The sequence below is a fragment of the Protopterus annectens genome, chromosome 1.part1, assembly GCF_019279795.1.
Source record: "Protopterus annectens isolate FY-2018-M chromosome 1.part1, PAN1.0, whole genome shotgun sequence".
NCBI classification, from domain to species: Eukaryota; Metazoa; Chordata; order Ceratodontiformes; family Protopteridae; genus Protopterus; species Protopterus annectens.
In genome coordinates this window covers 290,588,339-290,611,055 of record NC_056726.1, presented here as the reverse complement: position 1 = coordinate 290,611,055, position 22,717 = coordinate 290,588,339, and positions in this window count along the sequence as shown.

The following is a 22,717-nucleotide window of genomic DNA, read 5'->3' as shown; positions in this document are numbered from 1 at the left end:
ACCAGCAACTACACAGACAGGGACTAAAGGTGGAGATGTCTGTCTACATCAAAAATAAATATACTTCAAGGCTGGTCAAACAGGACAATGCACTTGAGCTTCCCCATGTTCAAATCATCATAGGCAAAATCTAATATCACTTCCTTGCCAGCTACAGTTCCCCCCTCTATGAACCTGGAAACCCATACCATGTATTTAAACTTATTAGAAACACTAACCATCCAAGCCAATACCATATTCACAGGCAACTTTAATTACCCCACTATTAACTGGGAATCCTATGTGACACCAAACATACAGGGACAGAAATTCCTAGATTTTGTAAACACCAACTCCCTGAACCAGATAGTCAATACACCAACCGAGGTACAGCCATACTGGATCTGGTCCTCACTAATATGGGAGAATCCTGCACACCCCTTTCTGTAATGTCTTCCCTGATAAGGTTAGACCACAAAATGGTGTAATTTGAAGTAAAAAATAAAACATGAACCACCAGCTAAACTTGGAATATTCAGGAACTAATCTAAGGCTAACCTCCTGCTATTAAGTGATAACCTGGCAAAATGTCAAGCCCCCATAAACCCTGGCAATGCTGCTGTCTATGCAGATCTTTTCACAGAAATGCAGTACAAGCATGTTAATAGCTGCATAGAGGCAGCTTACCCACCAGGAAGAAGTACAGAACTAACTCAAAAAACAAGCAACCCTGGTGGAATCACAAAATCAATAGGCTGTATAACAGATGGAAGAAAATCATGGCAAAAATTAGGCGGTACAGCACCCAGCAGGATAAAAGCACTCTCATCAAACTAAACAAACATCTCAGAAGACAAATAAAGTCTACCAAGCCAAATCTGAGGTGAATATGGCCACCTAGGCCAAGGACAACCACAAGGCATTCTTTAGCTATGTCCACAACCTCAAAGGCAATACACAATTGTGTGCAGAGCTAATTGTAATTGGAGGCACCTATATGGAGCCAGGAGATATAGCAGAGCTACTGGCTGATAAATTCAGCTTCAACTTTACCCATCTCTCCCACTCAATCTTCCTTCAGGAAATACCATCTAATATAACTCCCCCTGCTATCACTAGGGAACAGGTCCTTAATACTCTCTCTCTCTAAGGCCTAGAACACTGCATTAATGGGCCCAGACAATATCCTAGGAAGACTTATAAATAGCATGAAACATGACCTATCAGGGCCTCTGCAACTGCTATTTAACTATCACCAAACAGATTTCATGCTGCATGAATGGAGAACAGCAACAGTCTTCCCTCTGCATAAAGGTAGACCATCTACAGACTCATAAGTGTCACTAGTCTTATATGTAAAGCCATGGAAAGAATCATGGAAATGATCAGTACTGATATAGTAAACCTCCAAACACTGGACCCAACCCATTTTGGTTTTGTCAAGAGCAGGTCATGCCTACTCAATCTGGTGGACTTCTTTGAGAAGGTTACCAAAGCAGTGAATGAGGGCAAAATGGTTCACATTGCCTACCTTGACCTGGCCAAAGCATTTGACACAATACCCAAATCGGGTATTGCTGACAAACTCAAAAGGTTGGTACAAACTCATATGTCATCCAGTGGATAGCCAACTAGTTCACAGACAGGACTCAAGTTCGGACTGGGGAGTCCACCTCTACAAAGAGGCCAGTCACAAGTGGAGTCCCTCAAGGATCAGTCCATGGACAACTCCTTTTTGGCATTTACTTCTCTGAAGTGAAGGCCAATGTTAGTGGTCGCTGACTGACTAAATTTTCAGATGATTGCAAATTAGGAGCCGTCATTGAATCCCACACTGACACAAATGTTCTCCAGGAGTGGCTGACACAGACAAATGACTGATATCAGAGACAAGTACTAAAACTAAATGCCAAGAAATGCATGATATATCCTTCAGGAAGTCATCTATCCCTGGTAACTATCATAGTCATAACACACCCATTATAGTTGACCCAGTAGTCAGGGACTGAGGGACACAAGTAGTAATCTAGCCCTTTATCATCATGTGTCTACAATAGTGAGGAGATCCTTCTATGTCTTGCAACTTATAAACAAAGGTATGGCATCCAAGTCCAAGGAAGTAATTGTTCCACTGTATTCATCATTCATCAGACCTATCATTGAGTACAATGCCCCCTTTGGTATGCATCTAACCAGGCATATCACACAATTGGAACATCCACAGAGGTTCCTCACTAAAAGAATACAGGGCTTAAGTAAAATGTCCTATGCAGACTGCCTCAAGGCCATATCCCTGGATTCTGTCTTCTACAGGCTTTTGAGGGAAAATCTATGCCTGACATACAGAGCAGTCAGACCCCACTTTGATGGACTTCCTGCATATCCGCAAAACAAACAGCACCAGAATTACCCATTGTAAAGACTTAACCCTTGCCTGTGATATAAATAAGATCTGTTGGAGAGACATGTATGTATCCCAGAGAGTACCCAGTCTCTCCTATCCATGTGAATGACAGTTCCTCCCTAACCCAGTTCAAGTGCAACCTGGAAATCTGGATGGGGAACAAGAAATTCATCCCTGGTTTGGCACCTATGTCTCTAACGGACACAGGCAACCTATAAATGGTTCATCCCCCAGGCCCTAGCTTATAAATGTTTCATCTCCCAAGCCCCTGCTAACACCTATTAAGGGTACCAGAACTTGTCAGAGATTCGGGATGCATGGCTAGGCTTAAAAATGCCCTTGTGGTCATTAGCCTAGTAAACACCAATGAACACACACACACACATACATACCAGTGTATGTAGAAATTGCTTCATGTTTACTGACAGACAGTTCATTTTCAAACAAACTGATATGGTATGTGAGGGATGTATTTACACAATGTCAGTGGAGGCAAAGCTCTCACATAAAAGCACTCCTACTATCAATAAGGTTGTCAGTAGCACACATGCTACACCCATCACACAGAATTCAAAGCAAACAAATAGACCCACATATGCTGAGACACTTCAATATAAGTTACTTAAACACCAAAGACCTCCCAAACAAAGTACACATAACAAACCCTGTCAGCAACATTGAGCGCACACTTTCAAAACAACACCCACATACAGCCACATCTCATGGACCCTTAATTTGATTGAAAAGAATGGCTATATAAAGTACTGGTACCTTACATTTAAAAGGAAGGTATTCATAGGGATAAGACAACACAACTATAACTGCTTGTTACTCTAGCAATTATGTGGCAGAGGTTAACTATTTTTTATCCTTAGCAGAAGATATGAGATTTTTAAAAAGGAAAATAACAGCGTGTAACTTTGCAAAATAGATGGAAGGCCTTGTGTAAACAGAAGGGAAGAAGGCAATAAGGAATACCAAGAAATAGTAAGTCAAGAACTTTGCAGCAGTGTCAAAGTTTAATCAGCTACCATAGCAGCTGCAGTGTCAAAGTGTAATCAGCTACCATAGCCGCTAACTTGCCCAGTTCAGAAATAATGGATGACAAAATAAGTAGTTCAGTGGATGGTTACATTAAGACATGAGTGTTACAGCTGTTCCAAATACCAGTGCCCAAAACGTTTGGGGTGCTGGTGGAGAAATGTGGAGCCAAGATGAATGACCTGAAACTTCACACTGTGAAAATGGTTGAAACCTATCAGTGTTCTAACAAGGCTGACAACTAAAAATAAATGAAAATAAAAAACAGGGCAGAAGTGCCAGTCAAGAACAGAGAGAGAGAGAGATGAACTATTAAATGACTCAATATTTATCAATGCAAGGTTCATGAAACTTTACAGACATCTGCATATGACTGGTCACAAGAACTACAATTTCAGGGAGGAAACGGTCAAAAAAATTCAGCAAGATTTATGGTCTCCAAAGCTGTCTTCATCAAATTTCTTATTGTTATAAGAGCCCATAAGGAATGGAGAATTAAGAAGCATATTCAACATGCCATCAGTAATAAAGTCCCAGGACTTGTTGGAATTCAAGGTAAGCATGCATCAAATCCCATCTACCATGAGTTCCCCGTTTAGGTGTAACCACTCACAGGAGAATACACTTTAGTTTGCCTGTACTTCTTTACTTTCAGAACTATTTAAACTAAGAAATGATCCCTTAGGCCCAGGAAAGTATAAATCGATTTTGTTCATTAACATATAGGCCAGACTTTATGCCAAAAAAGAGATTACTGCCCTTATTAGGCAAGCTAATTAACATTTTTCAAGCAGAGCTTTTGAAAGAAACATCCACACTTTAACATTACATACTTAATTTCTTGTCTGACAACTGTTACTAATATTATAAATGACAAGAAACTATCTTAACTTGTAACATTTACTGCATATACTGTTGATAATCAATATCTTATTATTGTATTAAAGCCAACAACCTGTAATGTTTACTATTGCTGCAACTTTATATCTCTATTTATCATGTACATGATGTGGAGCTTTTCTCCCTGAGCATCCACTGAAAAAGGACCTGCGTCCAGTTGGAATTTCCTGGTAAATAAATAAATCCAGCTAGAACCTCAAAAGGGAATTAATCACATTGATGTAACTGGATATGGCTGACAGTTCTCCAGAAGTCACAATTTGTAATAGATTTTGAAAAAGTTTCTGATATCTATATAAATGTAGTGCTTGAAGTATGAAAGCAATGTGTGCTTTAGTTGCACTTAAAATGTTCAGAACTGCACAAAAATTACATGTCTATGCCTACAAATCTATATAAACTTTTATTCATTCTCTACTTCATACTGGATAGACAAGGCAGGTTTCAATGCTTGTGTACACAACATCACCCCAAACTGCTATTGAATCCCACATAGAATTCTTGACAGGTGTTATAGATGGGATTAACTAGGGAAGGAGACTGTCTCTTATTAACTAGCTTTCCAATAATGGACTGTCTGGTGTTCTCCAATTCTCTAAATTCTTTTCAGAACTGTCTTGATTAATTAAGTGCATATGTATCCCAGTTACTCTTACTGTTAGGTAAACTTAAAAGCTTATTTTCCTTCTATGTTAAATAAAACTTCTAAAATACTAAAATACTTATCATATTGCAATACTTCGTACAACCCATCACCACCACCAAGAAAAAGCTGCCATTAAATTCCAGTTCACCATTGGAATTATTGTGAGATTGGGCTCCTGCATAGTAGCATTTATATCATCCCTGGGAAGGCCAGGATAACTTATTTGGGATAAAAATTTTCTAAGTTTTTTTTTCAATGATCCTTCTGCTAATACAGTAAGCCCACAAGTAGGTTTGAAAGATCAAAAGCCAAGTGATGTTTCTATGTTGTGGCAGGCATATGCAGGCAAAAATGCATACCACAGTCATTCTGCATGCTCCATCAGGTAACTATATATATATATATATATATATATATATATATATATATATATATATATATATATATATATATGGACCTTCTTCATTGTGCTGGCTTGGGCACTGGCTTTTAGCCTGTGTCATATATTTTGGGTACACACCAGGTCTTGTTCTACGTGGGAAAAATAGAGTCAGGCATATTGAATTGTTTTTTTTTTTCATATATGGATTTGCTATGGTTTGCTTTGAGGTTCTTTATAGATAATCTGTAGGTCTATTAGATGGCATTGGCCAAGTTAACAAAGGTCAGTGGAGTGGTTTCTTTACGGATAGTTTCAGCATTTTTGTAGCTTTACACTGTAGCAATCGGTTTGTTGCAAATGTAGCAAACAGTTACTACAGTTTACACCCTGTTCACAGAGCACTACAACGCTCACATTTTACTTGTTTTGTTTTTACTTGTAAACTGCAACAAACTGTGTGCTAGCAACAGTTGCTACAGTTAAGACCACTCACGGTGGTACAGTGCTGAGGTTTAACTATAAATGCAAAAAAAAAAGACGGTATTACATTAAAGACTGATAGGGATCGGCTAGTCCGGGGCTGTCAAACCTCTCAACTGCCCATGTTTTCAGAAAATGTGCAGATTCTTGCCTCGTTTTAAAAACAGAAGGAAAAAAATTGTGTTTTTACTTTTAGCTGCAGCAAACTGTTTGCTAGCAACAGTTGCTACAGCAAGACCACTCACAGCACTACGGTGCTGAGGTTTGTCTGCAAATGCAATACTGGCTTTTAAAAGCCGGTATTACATTAAAACCTGATTGAGATCAGCTGGGCTAGGGATGTTAGCAGGCCTCTCAACTGTCCAAATTTTTGGAGAATGTTCAAATTCTGAATTTGAACAAAGAAGGGAAAAAAAAAACATTTTGTTTTTACTTTAAGCTTCAGCAAACCATTTGTTAGCAACAGTTGCTACAGTAAGACCACTCACAGAGCTACGGTGCTGAGGTTTTAACTGCAAATGCCAGTATTACGTTAAAGACTGATCGGGATCAGCTGGTCTGGGGCTGCAGACCTGCCAACTGTCCAGATTTTAGCAGAATATCCATATTTGTGCCTCATATTTTTGGTCCCTTCCTCATAAGTTTTAAGTTTTTATGGCAAATCACTGATGATGAAGCCACAACATAACATACATTTTTTGCTTTTCAGACTTCATATCCTTCTGAAAAAATAGCATGCTATCACAAATCCTGTTATTCTAGCAACTTTCTGGGCTTATCAGAACAATATTTAAAATCTATCCTTATACTTGGGCAATTGTCTCCTCCATTTTTGTACCCTTTGTCCAAATTTCTTGTGCTAAAAGTTTATGAGGTATGCTGTTGCTGCTCGTTGTTGTGTCTTTTGGCTTTTCCCGGTTAGGGGTCGCCACAGCGGAACTCCGGTCCTCTAGTTATTGGCAGCAGATTTTTACGTGCCGAGTTGCCAGCTCTGACATACAACCTTCAACGAAGGTACGCCCATTCATACATCTCCACACAGAAGACGCTCTAGCTGAGAATCGAACAGGACGTCTTACTGTGAGGTGACAACGCTCGTAATATAAAAAAAAATTATATATATATATATATATATATATATATATATATATAAAATTAGAGGATAGTGAATCATGAAGTGCAATGGATTAGCAAGGAGGAAGTAAGGATAGCTATAAAGAGGATGAAGAATGGAAAGGCTGTTGGTCCAGATGACATACCTGTGGAGGCATGGAGGTGTTTAGGTGAAATGGCAGTGGAGTTTTTAATCAGATTGTTTAAAGAAATCTTGGAAAGTGAGAGGATGCCTGAGGAATGGAAAAAAGTGTTTGGTACCGACTTTTAAGAATAAGGGTGATGTGCAGAGCTGTAGTAACTACAGATGGATTAAACTGATCAGTCACAGCATGAAGTTATGGGAAAGAGTAGTGGAAGCTAGGTTAAGAAGGAATGTGATGATTAGTGATCAGCAGTATGGTTTCATGCCAGGAAAGAGCACTACAGATGCAATGTTTGCTCTGAGATTTTGATGGAGAAGTACAGAGAAGTTCAGAAGGAGTTGTATTGTGTTTTTGTAGACTTAGAGAAAGCATATGACAGGGTGTCTAGAGAAGAGTTGTGGTATTGTATGAGGAAGTCGGGAGTGTCAGAAAAATATGTAAGAGTGGTACAGGATATGTATGAGGGTAGTGTGACAGCAGTGAGGTCTGTGGTGGGAGTGACAGATGCGTTTAAGGTGGAGGTGGGATTACATCAAGGATCAGCTCTGAGCCCTTTCTTATTTGCAATGGTGATGGACAGGTTGACAGACGAGATCAGACAGGAGTTCCTGTGGACTATGATGTTTGCAGATGACATTGTGATCTGTAGTGAGAGTAGGGAACAGGTGGAGGAGAGCTGGAGATATGCTCTACAGAGAAGAGGAATGAAGGTCAGCAGGATTAAGAATATGTGTGTGAATGAAAGGGAGGATAGAGGAATGGTGAGGATACAAGGAGTAGAGGTGACGAAGGTGGATGAGTTTAAATACTTGGGATCAATAGTTCAGAGTAATGGTGAGTGTGGAAGACAGGTGAAGAAGAGAGTACAGGCAGGATGGAGTGGGTGGAGAAAAGTGTCAGGAGTGATTTGTGACAGACAAGTACCAGTAAGAGTGAAAGGGAAGGTCTACAAGATAGTAGTGAGACCAGCTATGTTATATGGGTTGGAGACAGTGGCATTGACAAAAAGGCAGGAGTTAGAGCTGAATGTGGTAGACGAGGGTGGACAGGATTAGGAATTATATTAGAGGGTCAGCCCAGGTTGGAAGGTTTGGAGACAAAGCCAGAGAGGCAAGATTACGTTGGTTTGGACATGTGCTGAGGAGGGATGCTGAGTATATTGGGAAAAAGATGCTAAGGATGAAGCTACCAGGTAACAGGAAAAGAGGAAGGCCTAAGATAAGGTTTATGGATGTGGTGAGAGAGGACATGCAGGTGGTTGGTGTGACAGAGCAAGATGCAGAGGACAGTAAGAAATGGAAACAGATGATTCGCTGTGGTGACCCCTAACGGGAACAGCCGAATGTAGATGACGAATGTGTATGTTTACCAATGGTCTTGGATCATTCTTCTAGTAACATATAGGAACTAGAGACGGTCTTGCAGTTTAGACAAGGCAAACAAAACTGCAATGGGAATAGGATATATGGACAGGAACTTATTGTGATCTCACAAAGTGGGAGGATGCTAACAAGGTGGGTGGAATTGTTGGAACATCATTACTGATGTCACAAAAAGGGAGCCGATTAACTAAGTGGGTGGTAGTGTTTTCAGCTTCGGTCCAAGGCAGAAATGTAGTTTTAGTAATGAGATAGTGTCCCTTTAATTTCTGACTAATGTAAAGTGCACTACAATCTGTAAACATGCACTGTAATCTGTAAACTACCTAACAAATTAAGCCTGCCCTGTTATGCCTTGAGTGCATTGAATAACTATCACTACCTATTATTTAAACAATAAGCCTGTAAAAAATAATTGTTACTTTACCCTTAACTAATGACTGAATAATGTAATTACAAATAAGTCTGTCACTTTACCCTTAACCAATGACTGAATAATGTGAAGTATTTTGAGATTTGACTGAAAGGTACTATACTGAACACATAATTGAATATGAATGACATATTCTGAAACTTGACTGATATTTACATTAGCATCTACTGAACATTTAAAAATAGTTGTGTATATTTTCATAACAAACTGGTGTATGTTATATTCTAACTGGTGCATGTTATTTTCTAACATACAATTGTCTGAAACATGAGAACATTTTGACAGTGTTTGAATACAAATAAAATGAAATCCATTTGAACACAGACTGAAATCTACTACTAAAACATAAGAACATTGTCTAAAAACATCCATACTTACTTTAAGCATTGAAGAAATAACTGAAATAGTCAATTTCTGTCTCACAGTTCTTTGCCAAATTTTGCTCTGCATTGTTCCATTCGCTGATGAAGTAAAGGAAGGCCTGCTTTTATGCTGGTGTCCTCTTTATGGTTAGGCCTTTTAAACCTTTTCTTTTCATTTCTTGTTTGATTGTATTTAGTATCATGTCCTTAAAATAACATAGCATTGCTTACTGCCCTTACTTTATTTACATGTTCCCCAACTACCTGTCTCCATAGGGGTCCCCAAGGATCCATCCTTGGACCCCTACTCTTCTCTGTTTTTACAAATAATCTAGCCTCTGCCACCACACATGGCACACTCATACAATACGCAGATGACTCGACCATCAACTGCTCTGCCCAGTCCCTACCCAAACTGCAAAAAGTCACACAGGAAGCCTTTTCCTCTGTTGAAACTTGGTTATCCGATGCCCAATTAATACTCAACCCAAACAAACTAAACTACTCATCTTCCAACCCACCAAACATACTCAAAACAACTCTCATTTTAACATCACAGCAAAAGACAACACCACTATATACCCAAATGAACACACCAAATTGCTAGGAGTGGAAATAGACAATAAACTAAAATTTGACATTCACATATCCATCACCATAACAAAAGTCCACAAAAAACTAGGAGCGTTATACAGAAATAAGCATCTTCTCACCAAAGCAGCAAAGATTTCAATAGCAAATTCCCACCTTATCTCCACCCTACTTTATGCCTCTCCAATATATACCAACCTAAGGCAATGCGATCTAAACAAGCTAGAGACCTGCTACAACAAAATTGCCAAATTCGCCACAGGAGCATCCTACCGTAGTCACCACTGTCTCTCACTTGCTGAACTGGGCTGGCTTGAACTCCCTCACCTCCTTCAATGGTATCAACTCTCACTCGCCCACAAACTAGTAAACCATCCACTAAATGTCCCATCCCTCCAGAATCTACTCCAACCCTATCGCACCACCAGACCACTAAGATCCAGCAACAAAAATCACTTGCAGATCACTAAAGCCAATAACTCTGCTGGTGAAGCACTATTCTCTTGCACCATAGCCAAATTATGGAACTCCCTCCCACCCACAATTACCTCCGTACCATCATGCACCCACTTCAAAACTTTACTAAAAGCGCACCTAAAAACATGCTGGCTATGCCCTTGCAACTCCCACTTTAATATTACCCACCACATCCAACCACTACCTTTCTTTCCACTCCACTAACTACCTTGATTACAGCAAGCTCAGATGATCATAAGCCTAGTACTTATACAGCAGGAACTTCTTATTTTAACATTTGTTAATGTCTGTTATGTACTTCACAGATAAAGATTCTAGTTGTCTACTGATGTACTATGTTCTTCATCTGTAAATATGTTGTAAGTAATTGCTATGCAAATTGTTAATCGCTATGTAATCCAATGTAACTACTGTCTGTTTATTTTAACTGTGGAGGTTTTCTCCCCGGGCCTCCGCTGAAATGGACCTACGTCCAGTCGGACACTCCCGGTCAACAAATATAAATAAATAAATAAATGTTCTGCATGAAATGCAGCTTTAACAACAATAAACTGGCAGCATTGCTTGCTGTACTGGTTTTATTTACATTTTTTTTACATGAAAATAAACATACATTTTTCTGCATGAAATAAACATTTGCTGCTAATAAGCTCTTGCAAGTCTGTAGACAAACTGATTCTTTTACATTGTTTTAATACAACACTTACTTTTGACATAATGTAATTTTTTAAATGGTACTGTCACACTGAGAATGTAACAAAAATGTTGATGTTATTTTCTTTCCAGGTGGATTGGCTTTATTTAAAAATCCAAACTCCAAAGGCTTGCTATTGACTGCAATTACCTTTGACCTTTTAAACCCTGATAGCTTGAAAACTATCATGAGTAATGAAATGTATGGTCTGCCATCCTTTTTTTATTTTGAAAATCTGGTATGTCACTGGCAACATTAACCTGAGCTACAGTATACTTCTGATTATCTTTGGGCTTGAACTTTGTAAATTACTTACGTCATTTGCCCAGTCATTAACCACAGTGGGCTGCCTTGTATTTGAAAAGCTAACAATATTTAAAATCAGTAACCTGTTTAGCTTCTGTGGAAATAACTGGAACTAAGTACCAGCTTTTACATGCTTGTGTTTCCATCTCCAGTATTGACTGCTGGGATTTACTGCTGCAAAATCAGTATTAAAATCCGTTTCTGTCTCACCACTAAAATGGACAGCTTTTCTAAGGTCTTGGCTGAGCAATTGCATTTAACTTGATAGTTGTAAATGAAAATAATGTAACACAGTGCATTTTTGCATCTATATACAATCAGTTTTAACTGCTGAACTTTTTACATTGTCTTGTGACCCTTAGATTTTAAAATACTGTTCAGTGAGTGAAACTGCACCCACTGTCTCACCATAACCGTTATTTTTTAGATTGTCAATTAACTTTTCATTAGTACTGAATGCTGCAATGTGTTATCAAAATGGAGGCCATATAACATAATTCAGCTTGCTAGACTGATTGTAATCTGAGCTCATATGCTTGGCAAACTGCCATTTCTATACGAAACACATACAGTCTGAAACTGATTACATAATGTACTTTTTATACATAGGATCTGAATTGTAACTGTGTTGCCACTTTTACAATGCAGCATTGACTTTAAATTTTACATTTTGTATTACGACATTGTTTATGCATTGCAACACTAATACAAAGCTCTTAAAACAATACTATAAAAAATTAATTTGCCAACTGTAACTGCAAACCCTTTATTCTGCTAATTAATTTGACTGTTAGTTCTGATATACCTCAAAACATAGAGGCATACGGTTACCCTTTTTCCTTGACTGACCACACCCAATATGTCTTTCTGAGGACTTCAGCTGTATCATCTGAACTGAAATTTATTTTATCTTTAACTCATAAATCTGCATGCTTCTGTCATAACCAATTCTTTAAAATCTGTATATTTGCACATATCTCTTTAATGAAATCTAAACCAGTATATACAGAGCTATTACATTTTGAACTGGTATCTGCCGTAATATTTTACTTTTTAAATTCTGACAAGACCAAACTTGTATCTTTTATATGTACCAGTGAAATTGATTTGTCTGTAAATAATGAAATAATTTTCAACCATGACAGATTTTTTATCTTTACAGCTAGCTATGGAATGGGCGTCCACGGTGGTGAAGCGGTTAGCATTGCTGCCTCACAGCAAGAGGTTCTCTGGTTCGATTCTTGGCTGGGGTGCCTTCTGTGCGGAGTCTGCATGTCCTCCCTGTGGTCACGTGGGTTTCCTCCAGGTGCTCCGGTTACCTCCCACATCCCAAAGACATGCTGTAGGTGGACTGGACACTCTAAATTGGCCCTAGGTGTGAGTGTGTGCACGTGTGTGTCTTCTGTGGAAGGTTGGGCGCCAGGCTGGCAACTCAACACTGTAAAACTCCACTGCCAATCATGAGCAGACCCTGTGGCGACCCCTAAAGCTGAAAGAAGAAGAAGACGACAGCTAGCTATGGAATGTATTTTTTACTTAGCACTGAAGTCTGTTCTCCAGTTACAAAATATGCACTTTGATTTTTTTTTTTTATTTCTCTTTAGTGCAATGTGAACTTAAGACATTGCTTGCGTGTTTGTATGTAGACTGTGTTGACATTTGTAATACTGCAACATACTTCTGTATTCTGAATTGTATGTATTATATTCTGAACATTTGTACGTGAAACTATACTACAACTGAAATTATTATGTTGAATTGCATGTGCTGAAGCATGTACATTTAAACTGGAGACCATACTGACTCCTGAGTGAGTCATTAAACCTTTTACGTTTAGACATATTGAACATTTTTGAACCAACAACCTTTAACTTTAAGAGATCATTTTTAAAATTAAACCAAAAATTTACTGACCTTTTAAGTGTGGCAATATTACTTGACATGTTTACATGCAAAAAAATTAAATTAAATAATTTAAACTTTGTTGAACCTTTAACTAAAAGATACATATAAAGTCTTACATGACTGTATGGCTTGGAAGGAATACGAGTCGTCGTCTGTAGCTTATTAACCTTTCTGTTGCTTTTTGATTTTTATGACGTCACTGAAAAACATGAAAGTCTGTGGAGATAATATTTTTTTATGTTCAGTATTATCAAAGCAGTGTTCCTTCAGGTCTGCTGAAGTTGTGTGAGGCTTTCCTGAAGGAAACACTGGTGCTGTGCAATTTAATGCTGCCTTAATGAGAAACTGTCACGCTGTAATTTTCAGATTATTCTGTATAGACTTTACAGCTCTATTTATGTAAAAAACACTGGTATGCTGATTGAAAAGTCTGTTATGAAACAGTTGCTGTTACTTTAAACTGTTAATGAAACTTTGAAGTCATTGCCATAAAACTGTACGTGAAAAAATTACTTACTGCAGCTGTTTTGTTGAAGTCTGAATGAAACACGGAGTGATGCACTTTAATGAAAACAGTGTTATTTATTGTCTGTAGAATACATGAAGTTGAACGCACTATTTTGTAGATTTGTATAGAACACACATAGTGTAACCAAGTCTGGAAATGACAATACCTTCACTGAAAGAGTGGTATGCTGCTGCGTTGTACTTCTGCTGTATAAACAGTCACTGTGAACTTAAGAAAACATGCTTGTACTGAAAAATGTATGTGAAAAGGTTCTGCTGCTTTTCTAGGTTATCAAAAGTATATATCTCTCCCCAGACAGCAGGTCACATCAGGCGCCATTGTAAGATTTGAAAATTCAGTACTGTACCTTAATTAGCTGGAAACACTGTATACGAGACTGAGAAATGAAAGTCTTAATTACCCAAGCTCGTGCTTCAATAGGTGTCAGTCTCTCCCTTATGAACCAAGTTTTGTGCACTCTTCAGCATGAATTCCCCAAACACTGTAGTTCATTTAATAAGGTTTTATTAGATGTTCACAATAGCCAAAATACTGTCTCCATTAACAGTTCTGATAAACAGTTCAAGTTGCTGTACATCATTCTGATTGTCCTGAACAACGTAAACTGACATAATCTCTAGATGACCTGATGTTCTTCATGTTTCACTGTTGTAGTCATCACATTTGGGTTATCTGCCTGCAGGTAGCGCTCAGTCAGCCTGAATACCAGAGTCTTGAGATTTCTGTGTCGGATGCTGTCGTTTTTTCCATGACGTCAAGGTGTCAGGGGTATAAAACATGCAGCCGACGCAATTACATCAGTCTTTCTTGCTGTGCAGTGCCCAAAGCAAAAGCAGTTTGCAAGTGCTGGTCGGCTGCCCACCTCCTGAAATTTTCATTTTTTGAGTTTCAGACCTGAAGTCTTCTAAATGATAAGTACCCCGTTGGGGATACTTTTTTCTTGCTCTAACTGATGTCAGAAAAAATTAATAATTGTCTTGCCTGTGGAAAGCAAATACCTCACAGAGATTTTCATTCTTACTGCGTCACCTGCTTAGGCCCAGACCATGACGTCCCTCGCTGTCGGTTTTGTGCCTTGTTAGACGCCCGAACTATTCGTCGTCAGGCTATTTTTGTCACTAAATTCTTTCGCTCTCAATCTCCATATTCCAAAATGACTTCAATAAGCCATCCAACTACCGATCTTCCAAAAAAAGTAAGGATAAAGACAGAGACAGACCGCATAGGTCCAAAACGGCTGACAATGCTACCGTTAAGCTAGTTGCCAGTCCACCGGCACTCAGTGAGGTGCTTTCGCAGCCCCTGATACCCACTTCTATAGATTCGCAGGCCTCTACTGAGACCCATTCGGAGTCTGGTATGTTGTGAAATGTTTCTTCGACTGTGGAACCTGCGGATGTCTCTACTTTGGATGGGTCCAGAGCGTTGTGCATGCACTGGCTTCTGAGGGTGTATTCAGGCCTTCCGATTTTCATATTAAACTGACTTAATTTCAAACCAAAAATACCGAATTTCTCAGGCCTAGAGATCTCACTACGCCTAGGAAACTGATGACCAAAGCGTATTCTCAGGCCCACATGCCACAAAAACAAATGCTTAGAATGGCTGAAGACCTCATTACTTTAATTAGGGGAAGTCAGCCTTCCCCCTTAAAAAGACCAAGAACTGGTTTTCCTTCAGATTCTTCAGAGCAGGAGTCTGATAACTCTGATCCTTCTGATTACCAGGACATACCCTTATCTACCTATGAGGATTCTGATGCAGAGGATTCCATTCCCTCTGCTTCCCCTCCAGAAGACTTTTCTTTTGGTGAAACCCTGCATACCCTAAGAGAGCATTTCCGCTGGGAGAGCCAGGACTATTCTCAGTCTAAAAAGAGACTCAGGGAATTTTTAAACTTGCCTCTGCACAGGCCTCTAGCTATCCCTCCTGTTCTGGAAATTGTAAATGATGTCTTCTTGGAATCCAGTCTTACTCCTGATACTTTGCTTCCAGCTCCCAGGAAACCTGACAGGTACTATAGAGTACCTGACTCCCACAAATTCCTCTAAGAATCCTACTGCGGATCCAAAGACCATTTCCCAGGGACCTAAAGGCATTAAGGCTACAACTGCCAAAAATCCTACCCCTTCGGACAGGGATTCAAGGCTTTAGACAGATGGGGTAAGAAGGTATACACCACTGCTACTCTTGCCATTAGGGCTTTAAATTGCCAGTTTCATATGTTAAAGTATCAGCAACATATTATGGAGCTAATTAAACAGAAAATGATGTTAATTCCTGATTGTACAGAACACAAAGATTTACAAGAGTTAATGCATTCTGCTAACCAAGTTGGTAAACATTCTTTGCAATGTGGGTTTGATGCCTTAGAAGCATCTTGCAGGGCTGCTGTCACTGGGTCTGTTCTTAGAAGGCATGCTTGGCTTAAGGAACAAACCTTGCCAGACCATGTCAAAGCAAAATTACTAGATGCACCATTAAACCAACAGCGTCTATTTGGCAATAAAGTAGAATTCGTCCTCAAAAGGATGGAGGAGAAAGCTAAATCTATGCAAACTGTTAAAGATTTCTTACAAGTACAGCCACCTAGATTCAGTAGGCACTGGCCTTCTAAAAACTGGTCTTTTCCAGTCATCCCAGGCCTTCTCAGTCCAAACCCAGGGGCAGTAGACCACCAAGACTACAGTCTCAGGGTATGCACAGATCTAAGCAATGGAGTGCTCCCACATCCAAAACAGGGAGTAGTAAGCCACCATCCTATGGTAAAATTGCGCAATGACTTATCCTTAACTCTTCCAAACCTTGCCCAAGTACTTGCACCTTTAGGAGGGAAACGTGCCCTGCATGCCAAAAACTGGGAGTACATTACCCAGGACAGATGGGTCTTAAACATTGTTTCCCAGGAATACAGATTCCACTTCCACTCACTCCCAAACCTAAGCGGATGGCCAGACCTTCCCCCAAAGCAGTGGGCAGAGGCTCAAAAGCAAGTACTTTCTCTTCTCAGTATCAAGGCTATTCAACCTGTCCCTGCAGAACAAAGGGGAGAAGCCTTTTATTCCAGGCTGTTTCTGGTACCCAGAAAAGAAAACTCTTGGTGTCCTATCCTGGATATGTCTATTCTCAACACCTTTCTGGTGGTTCCAAAATTCAAAATGCTAACTCTCCAACAGCTGCTTCCTATGCTAGCCAAGGACTCCTGGCTAGCAACCCTAGACTTAAAAGAAGCTTATCTGCACATCCCCATAAGGGAATCTTGCAGGAAATACCTATGTTTCAAAGCAGGCTCTATGCACTATCAGTTCTCTGCACTTCCCTTTGGCTTATCTACTGCGCCCAGGGTATTCACAAAATGGCTGACTCCAGCCATTGCATATTGCGGGCAGAGAAGAATTCATATTTACCCATACTTGGACGATTGCCTGATTCAGGCGGACAGTCAGGAATTGCTGCTACAGCACTTGACATTTGTAAAGAGACCTCTAAGTTCACTGGGGTACACGATCAATGAAAATAAATCACATCTGGTACCTAGCTAACAGATTGTATTCCTGGGAGCAAGCTTGAACACATCTTCCCAGATGTCATTCCTCACTCCAGAAAAACAAATTTATTTGACAAACTACTTCAATCTACTGGCCACTAAAACCGGCTAGCTGCAAGAAAAATACTGCAAGTCCTAGGGTTCATGTCCTCTTGCATTCTATTAATTCCATATGCAAGACTGCATATGAGGAAACTTCAATGGCACTTAAAAAGTCTCTGGTGTCAACATTCTCAGGACCTGGAAACAATGATTCCTATCATTCATAGGTTCATACTAGGCTATCTGCCCTAGGGCATTTATAAGCCTAGCCAGAATGTGTTTGGCTTTCGCCACCCATTTTAAATTTATTTTGCTATGCCCTTTTTCAAGGTTAGTATACTGTGCCTCTGTCTAACAGTGACACAGAAGTGATACCTGGGGTAAACCTACACTCTCCCATTCACTCATCAAGATTCCTCTTGAAGAGAGTCAATGAGGGACTCTGCCTAACCTGGACTGGGATTTTATTCCAGAGTGAAGGGAGCCTCTGGGTTATGAATCTGTCCCTCCAGCATGTCCTATTTATTTCAGTGCTGAGGTTCAAGTCTCTCGAGCACGTAGCTCGATGGGATTTGGATTTTCTGAGGTGCAGCATGTCCATTAATTCCGGGTTGGACATGGCTTTATACGTCAGGCACAGATCGCCTCTGAACAGGCGGTATGCCACTGAGTAGAGCTGGAGTTTCTTTAACCGGGCAGCATATGGCATCTGTTTGAGCCCTTTGATCCTCTTGGTGAGGTACTTTTGGGGTCTTTCCAGTTGCTGCAGGTGTCTGGTAAGGTACATCCCAAAAGGGGCATTGTACTCAATTATGGGCCTGATGAGGGATGAGTAAAGAGGCACGATGACGTCCCCTGAGGACAGAGCCTAAGGACAGAGTTCCTTTGGTGGGCAGAGGCCTGCAACCACAACAGGGGGACACCCTTTCACTCAACCCCCTGCCATCCAAACCCTAACAACAGATGCATCAGACGATGCATGGGGGGCTTGCATGGCAGGACAATGCACTGAAGGCAAATGGAGCCCAAAGCAAATGTACCTGCATATCAATCAAAAAGAAATGTTAGTTGTACAAAATGCTCTAACAGCCTTCAAAAGCCTTATTCTTCCAGGGCAAATATTGGTAAAGACAGACAACACCACAGTTATGTGGTACATAAACAAGCAGGGGGGAACCCATTCCTACCCACTCTGCAGATTAGCCATGGCTCTGTGGAACACAGCCTTGAGCAACCAAGTGGACCTGCAAGCTCAATTCCTGCCAGGCAAACTAAATTCACTGGCAGATGACTTAAGCAGAAATCTCATGGACCCACACGAGTGGAAACTGGAAACCAAAATATTCAAGCTTTTGAGAAACAGGTGGGGGGCACCAGAGGTGGACCGCTTTGCTTCCCCTCAGAACTATCAATTGAGTAAATATTGCACCAGAACTCCCCACAGCCAAGCTTGGAAAGTGGATGCCCTGTCCTTTACCTGGGAAAGCCTCTCAATCTATGCCTTTCCCCCTCTGCCCCTCCTCTCGAAGGTTCTACTAAAGATCAAACAGGGCAACCCAAGGACAATACTGATTGCACCAGACTAGCCACGCCAGCACTGGTACCCTCTTTTGTGCAGTCTGACAGTAGTGCCACCATGGCACCTGCCTCAGACTCCTTCCCTGCTGTCCCAGCAGGCGGGCCAGATTCTGCACCCTCATCTACAGACCCTGAACCTAGCAGCCTGGCCCATCCCCTGAACTCATCACCAGCAACCCTCAGTAAGCAGGTGCTGGATGTCATTCTTGAGGCAAGGAGGCCTAGTACTAGAAAATCCTATTCAGAAAACTGGAAAAGATACTGTTCCTGGAGCCAGTCTCAGGGAATGGACACAACTGTGCCCAGCTTACCTCATATACTAGATTACAACAGAAATGCTCCACAAAGGCCTAACCTTCTCTTCAATTACGATTCATGCCTCTGCCATCTTAGCTCATTATAATACTGAGCCACCCCTATTCTCTCATCCTCTGGTCAAACAGTTCCTGAGAGGAGCCGAAAATTTAAGACCCCCCCAGGAGAGCTCCCACTCCAGCCTGGGACATTAACCTTGTATTGGAAAAGCTCACGCTTCCACCCTTTGAACCTGTTGCTACAGCAGAGTTAAAATTCCTCTCATGGAAAACAGCTTTACTTCTAGCCATCACTTCAGCAAGAAGAGTGTCTGAATTGCAGACCCTTATGGCCGTGGAACCCTTCATTATCTTCCATGCGGACAGGGTTTCCCTCAGGACTAACCCATATTTTATGCCCAAGGCAGTATCTAGTGTGGCTTTAAACCAGTCCATTCATTTGCCAACCTTTTTCCCTAACCCTCAGAATAAAGGGGAAAGGATCCTGCACTCCCTGGACGTGCACAGGCAACTTAGGTTCTATATGGACAGGACTAAGCCTCTCAGAAAATCTGACCAGCTGCTAGCCAGCTTTGCTGCAGGGGCAGAGGGCAAGGCCATTTCAAAGCAAACCATTTCTAAATGGATAACACACTGCATCCATTTCTGCCACAAACACCATGGGAAACCTACCCCACAGGGATCAGAACACATTCCACTAGGGCTACATCAAAATCTACAGCATTTCTCAGGGAGTCCCTACCAGGGACATCCTGGAAGCTGCAACCTGGAGCTCTGTACACGCTTTCACCAAGCATTACCACATACCTATCTTTTCTAAATCCAGAGCTGGATTTGCCACAGCAGTCTTACAGGGCCTGATTGCCAGCCCTAATGCTTCTTAACTACCTCCACCCATCCTCAGCTTTGGGAATCAACCCAGATGTGATGACTGCAACAGTGAAACACGAAGAAGATAGTACAGTTGTGTAGACTTACCATAAATGTAGCTGTTTGAATGTATTCATTGTTACAGTCCTAGTTACCCTCCCTCCAGCTCCCAGTCTTATCTTTACTTATACCCATCCTTTTTGTTTGGAATATCTTATATCATTGGTATTTGCTTTTTGCTGGGGGTGTTCCATACCATGTAACTGCTTCCTATTTTGGGGGCACCTGAAATCTGGGGCAAGAAAAACTGATGTAATGGCGTCGGCTGCATGTTTTATACTTCTGACGACCTGATGTCATGGAAGAAGTGACAGCATCCGACGCAGAAATCCCAAGACTCGGGTATTCAGGCCGAATGAGGGCTACCTGCAGGCAGATAACCGAAATATGATGACTGCAACAGTGAATACACTCGAACATCTACATTTATGGTAAGTGTACACAACTGTACTTTTTCTGTACTCATGTTCAAGTGTTAGACATCTTCTCTGAAATAACAGGTTGAATGAACTTACTAACCTTAACTGCCCTGCTATCCTGAACACAGCATATTATATTCCCTTTTTCAGTAATTTTCCTCTATTGACTATATCCACACCGCTAACCTTAATCCTCAAGCTACATCTTGTTTTTTAGTTTACCTTATCTCTTGATTTTTTCCTTGAAAAAGGAACACAACAAGAACTGTCTGCAATCTTCCCTTGAGAAACTGTTATTTCAGCAAGATCAACATTCAGTGGAAAATTCTTTGTTTCTGCTTTCTAAATGTACGCATAAATGAAATACCATTTTCTTAGTTAGCAAGGTCAACATTCAGTGAAAGATTCTGTTTCTCCTTTCCTAAAATATAAATGAAACATCATTTCTAGGCCTATTTTATTCTTTATGCCTGAAATGCCTAATAGCTACTGTACAATGAAAAAACTGAGCTAACAGCTGTCAAGAAATTCACCTAGATAACAATTTTTGAGATTAATTTCTTGGCATCCATTGTGAGAACATATAATACACGGATATGATTAGTGACACAGTCATAATTCTTTGTTTGCATGGAGCTTTATGTGCTCCATGTACTAGAAAAATAGTGTAGGGAGTGTGAAAGCTGGTAAATCACTTTAGTGCTGTCTAAAAGACAGCATGCAGATACAAAGTGCCCCTCTGTACAACTAATGGCTTCAAAATATGTTAAGACATTTTTCTCTGCCACATCTTTTATTTACATGCATGGCAAAGTCCTAGAAGCTATATATATATATATATATATATATATATATATATATAAAAAAAAAAGCCTACTTCGCCTTCTACTATTTTTTGCCAGCAGATACGGTCAGGTATCAATCCCTAGTAAGTGACCTGATGTTAACAGTACTTAGGGTTGTTTAACAAGCTCGTCTTTTTCTTGTTTTCAGAGAGTAATTATGGTGCTTCATGCCCTACACATAGGATTATGATTACATCTCAGATTGTAATCCTCGTATTTATATGTTCCATACACGGATGCCATGAAATGAATCCTGGCATCTGTATTAAGAGCACATAATAATCTAGTTACGATCAGGGAGAACTAAACATAATTCTTTGTAGAGCATATGGTTCATGTACTACCCATTCCAGAAAAAAGGTCAATGTGTGGGAGCTTTTATTAAACCAAGTGCTGTTACAATCAGTCCTCCTGCTTAACACGTTTCTTTCCCTCAAATTTGAGTGTAATCTCCACCCTCTGTGCAAATTAATAAAATATTATATTACAATCGCAGGTTGTTACCTCACAGGTAGTTCTGCGCAGCTTTGGGCATGGCCTAACTGACTGGCAGGTGAAAAACGAGTTTGAGTGAAAGACATGCTAATTTCCATTCTTGATACTGTGTCTAATCAGTAAATCACTACACAAATGTTCCCAAAACAACCAGAATTACTAACGCAGTTATAAGTCCAAAAGAACACAAGTAATAACTGGCATTCATTGCTAAAATAATAATGCATATTTCCACATTCTACATACTGTGGAAACACAAACAGGCATCAGCATATGAAACCGGCATTAGTAACGCTCCCAAAACAACAGTTATACTGCGTATAGTACACAAAGTCCAAAATAATATAAAGTTCCCAAAACACAAGTAATAACTGGCATTAATCGCTTAAATAATAATGCATATTTCCACATTCTACATACTGTGCAATCACAAAGTCCAAAACCTACTAGGCATCAGCCTATGAAGCCGTCAGTAAGCGCAAAAATAATAACACTGTAATTTGAGAACTCAGACTGCATCTTTGCGAGTATGTGTATGCATCACTGCGTTCTCATTCAAAGAGCGGTCACTGTTGCATCACACATCATGCATTATACATACATGTGCAATCGTTCATGGATAAGTGTGTGTCTCTGTCAGCAGATGGAACATATCCTTTGCTGATTTATGTTACACAGAGAGAGTAGATAGTCAGTTACCCATCTTCTCTACAGAATTTGTACAAACAGATGAGAGAGGCTTACTTCTGAACTTGCATTTGTTGTACAGTGTTGCTTTTA